The sequence below is a fragment of the Ptychodera flava genome, chromosome 13, assembly GCF_041260155.1.
Source record: "Ptychodera flava strain L36383 chromosome 13, AS_Pfla_20210202, whole genome shotgun sequence".
In the NCBI taxonomy this organism is placed as follows: Eukaryota; Metazoa; Hemichordata; class Enteropneusta; family Ptychoderidae; genus Ptychodera; species Ptychodera flava.
Window position 1 is genome coordinate 4,619,786 of NC_091940.1, and position 4,806 is coordinate 4,624,591.

Sequence of the window (4,806 nt, forward strand, 5' to 3'; positions counted from 1 at the left end):
GGACTGGCCCCAAGTCACCTGGCTTTTCCCGGCAGCCGCGTTACCACATGCGCAACAGTTACAAGATTATGGTGTCCAATCCATGCCAAAATTACTACTTTGATTTTACAACACAACATGCCATTCCGAATTCTATTTTACAATTCAACATGCTATTTCACAACTCAACATGCTATTTGACAACACATCATGGACTTCCAAATCCTATTTTACAACTCAACATGCTCTTCCCAATTTCATTTGACAACACATCATGGACTTCCAAATCCTATTTTACAACTCAACATGCTCTTCCCAATTTCATTTGACAATTCAACATGCTATTTCACAACTCAACATGCTATTTGACAACACATCATGGACTTCCAAATCCTATTTTACAACTCAACATCCCATTCTAAAGCTAGCTCTGCGGAGCAGGGCAGTGTTACTGGCTATCGAACAAGATTCAAAATGGCGGACGCGAAATGGTCCCCTCGCACAGAGAGAGAAATGCGAACTTTGCACAAGTCTAAAAACGCAGCTTAGTACATTGTGTATCTAAACAAAATGAGCGTGCTCGAAAACTAGGATCGATCACGATTATAAATTAAAAATTGGCTGTTTTTGGAAAAGAAACTGCGCGCTGCAATCAGCAGTTTTGTCTATTGTGCACCGTGCGTGGGAGGCTTATCGTGAAAGACCGAGATTTACTATATGGCGCATCTGATACGGATATGGTCCCATCGCATAGAGAGATGAAAATAGGCTTTGTCTAAGTTTCGAAAGCACAGCTTAGCTCATCGTGCATCTAGACAAGTTGAGCGTGCTCAAAATAGGAGATCGATCACGATTTTGGGTGAAAAAAAACGATTGTTTTCGGTGGAGAAACTGCGCGTTGCAACCAGTGGTTGGTTTTGCCTATGGCGGTCAGAGGCCTTTAGCCGGCAAGGGGTGGACCATTGGGGAGTGGAAAATTTTCGAAAAAAAAATTCCCCACAAATTTCAATAAAAATAATCAGCCAAAGAAACTTGAGAAAAACAGATGACGCACTTAGGTAAAAGGAAAAAAAATCCGTCAAAACTTACTTTCTGAAACATTTTTATTTTAGTCTGCATCAGATATACTATGATTCTTTGGCCAAGAAGGGGTGGGGGAGATCTGAAGGGTATAATCGTGGCCAGTAAATGAAGTAACTTTTTTTATTTTATAACTTTTTGTTCTGTTCATCATATGTTTTTCTTTCACTGAAGTTTGGCATCGTAAAGTAATTCGAGATATAAGATAATATAAAAATCATATCTGTGATATCGATTGTTAACAACTGTATTGTGGGTCTTTACACTATGATTAATTAACACGAATTCAACAATTCAGGCAGCTTGCATCGGTACATAAAATGGGAAATATTCACCAACCATATGACAAACAATCACTTTCTTTGTATTTCACTATTCAACGAAACTGATTTCCATTGTAATGTTCTAAACTTTATTTTACAATTAAACATTACAAATCCGTAATTACGTATTACAAATCCGCAGAAGAATACGGATAGCGACATTACAGCCATGACAACTGACAACTAAGCCTCAGCAAGCGGAGATGTAAAATACGAATATGGGGCCAGACAAGGATCAAAGCTCTGTTGGAACGGACTTCGCGAGAAAGACTGTGTGGATAACAACCGATAGAGGTCGCTGTAATGTCGCTATCCGTATTCTTCTGCACTATTGCATTTCACACGCACGGTATTCAACCGTCAAGACAAGTGTACAAATGAAATTTTGAAAAGAAAAATACGTTTTGTAATGTTTAATTGTAAAATAAAGTTTAGAACATTACAATGGAAATCAGTTTCGTTGAATAGTGAAATACAAAGAAAGTGATTGTTTGTCATATGGTTGGTGAATATTTCCCATTTTATGTACCGATGCAAGCTGCCTGAATTGTTGAATTCTTGTTAATTAATCATAGTGTAAAGACCCACAATACAGTTGTTAACAATCGATATCACAGATAAGATTTTTACATTATCTTATATCTCGAATTACTTTACGATGCCAAACTTCAGTGAAAGAAAAAATATGATAAACAGAACAAAAAGTTATAAAATAAAAAAGTTACTTCATTTACTGGCCACGATCATACCTTTCAGATCTCTCCTCCCCCCCCCCCCCCTTTCTTGGCCAAAGAATCGTAGTATATCTGATGCAGACTGAAATAAAAATGTTTCAGAAAGTAAGTTTTGACGGATTTTTTTTCCTTTTACCAAAGTGCGTCATCTGTTTTTCTCAAGTTTCTTTGGCTGATCATTTTTATTGAAATTTGTGGGGAATTTTTTTCGAAAATTTTCCACTCCCAATGGTCCACCCCTTGCCGGCTAAAGGCCTCCCACCACAGCCCTGCTGACCGCCATAGGCAAAACCAACCACTGGTTGCAACGCGCAGTCTCTCCACAGTCGTTTGGAGAGCTATTCAGCGCTGGGACTATTCGCCCCATAGACGAGTGTACAGAAGCGAGGGGTATTTCTCGCTTCTGCACACTCGTCTATGGGGCGAATAGTCCCAGCGCTGAATAGCTCTCCAAACGACTGTGGTCTCTCCACCGAAAACTCGGTTATTTTCACCGAAAATCGTGATCGATCTCCTATTTGAGCACGCTCAACTTGTCTAGATGCACGATGAGCTAAGCTGTGCTTTTGAACTTACACAAAGCCTATTTTCATCTCTCTATATGCGATGGGACCATATCCGTATCAGATGCGCCATATAGTAAATCTCGGTCTTTCACGATAAGCCTCCCACGCACGGTGCACAATAGACAAACTGCTGATTGCAGCGCGCAGTTTCTTTTCCAAAAACAGCCAATTTTTAATTTATAACCATGATCGATCCTAGTTTTCGAGCACGCTCATTTTGTTTAGATACACAATGTACTAAGCTGCGTTTTTAGACTTGTGCAAAGTTCGCATTTCTCTCTCTGTGCGAGGGGACCATTTCGCGTCCGCCATTTTGAATCTTGTTCGATAGCCAGTAACACTGCCCTGCTCCGCAGAGCTAGCTTTAGAATGGGATGTTGAGTTGTAAAATAGGATTTGGAAGTCCATGATGTGTTGTCAAATGAAATTGGGAAGAGCATGTTGATTTGTAAAATAGGATTTGGAAGTGCATGATGTGTTGTCAAATAGCATGTTGAGTTGTGAAATAGCATGTTGAATTGTCAAATGAAATTGGGAAGAGCATGTTGATTTGTAAAATAGGATTTGGAAGTCCATGATGTGTTGTCAAATGAAATTGGGAAGAGCATGTTGATTTGTAAAATAGGATTTGGAAGTCCATGATGTGTTGTCAAATGAAATTGGGAAGAGCATGTTGAGTTGTAAAATAGGATTTGGAAGTGCATGATGTGTTGTCAAATAGCATGTTGAGTTGTGAAATAACATGTTGAATTGTCAAATGAAATTGGGAAGAGCATGTTGAGTTGTAAAATAGGATTTGGAATTGCATGATGTGTTGTCAAATAGCATGTTGAGTTGTGAAATAGCATGTTGTGTTGTAAAATCAAAGTAGTAATTTTGGCATGGATTGGACACCATAACAAGCTGGCCAAGCGAGTCTGTGGACCAAGACGACCACCACATGATCTACGCAACAGCTTACCATTGGCGCGGCAAAGACGCCGAGCGGAATAGACTGATCACGAGTGACTGTGGCTGATGTTTGGTGTAGTGATGCCATATGTTGTGTAGATGTGCCGTTATTAAAATGAACTTGTAGTCTCATAAATATGCAAAGGAGGTAGAAAAAAAGGCGAAAATGGTCAAAAATCAAGAACTCAGGAACTACTCATCTGATCATTGTCATATTTGGTTTTTAGGTACCTTTGGCCAAACTCGTTTAACCGTATTGATTTGATGTCAATATTGGCTGCTTCCTATTTTTAATGAATATTTTTCTCTCCTTTTTTGGCCGTTTTAGTAAAACAATCTTCTCTGAAACCAATGGTCCAATTGCTTTAAAATTTTTTGTGCGGATTCCTTATGATGACCAAAATAGGATTCATTGATATTATGGTGAATTTTTTATTTTGGAGCAATTTTTACCATTTTTGGTCAAAACTTCTTTGAAACTGTGTGTGCCATTACTTTCAAATTAGGTGCACAGGTTCCTAGGAGTGACCTGAAGATGACTTTGTGAATTCAAGATGAAATTTGCATACTTTTGGTACTTTTTGCCATGCTTTCAAATGTGGTACACAGGTGAATTGTAGTAGGTCAATCATCCAAATTCAAGTACTGCCCGTGTGAATGGTATTCTTGTGAGAAGAGTATCGTCTGTGCTCTACCACTGGCAGGCTGAGGTGTTATTTATAGGAATGGTGCAATGCTAGAAGCTTTGTGGGGTATAATGATATTTTAACTGAAGTTAACTTACATTATTTGTAACTCGTGCACCGTAAGAACCCTATCAATTTGACCAAAAAAAATAAATATGATTTTAAATAATCAATTAATTAGGAAATAAACAAAGCTGAAATAATTTAAGTGTATAAAATTCCACCTTTTTAACAGTTCATAAGTGAAATGTTTACCATCTCTGATGATTAAATCATATAAGGGCAACTTTCCTGAAGCCCTAACTTCGTACATATTCTGTACCGTATACATGTATTATTCTGTATAGGCTATCAAAAAGAAACTGCTCAAAATAGTTTGTCATGATAGGTTGGTCAAATTAATTGAGATTGACAGCGTCCACAGATGTAACTTACCCTTGCTTGCTTTGAGCATTAAACCGATCAAACACATCGGATAACAGATGCA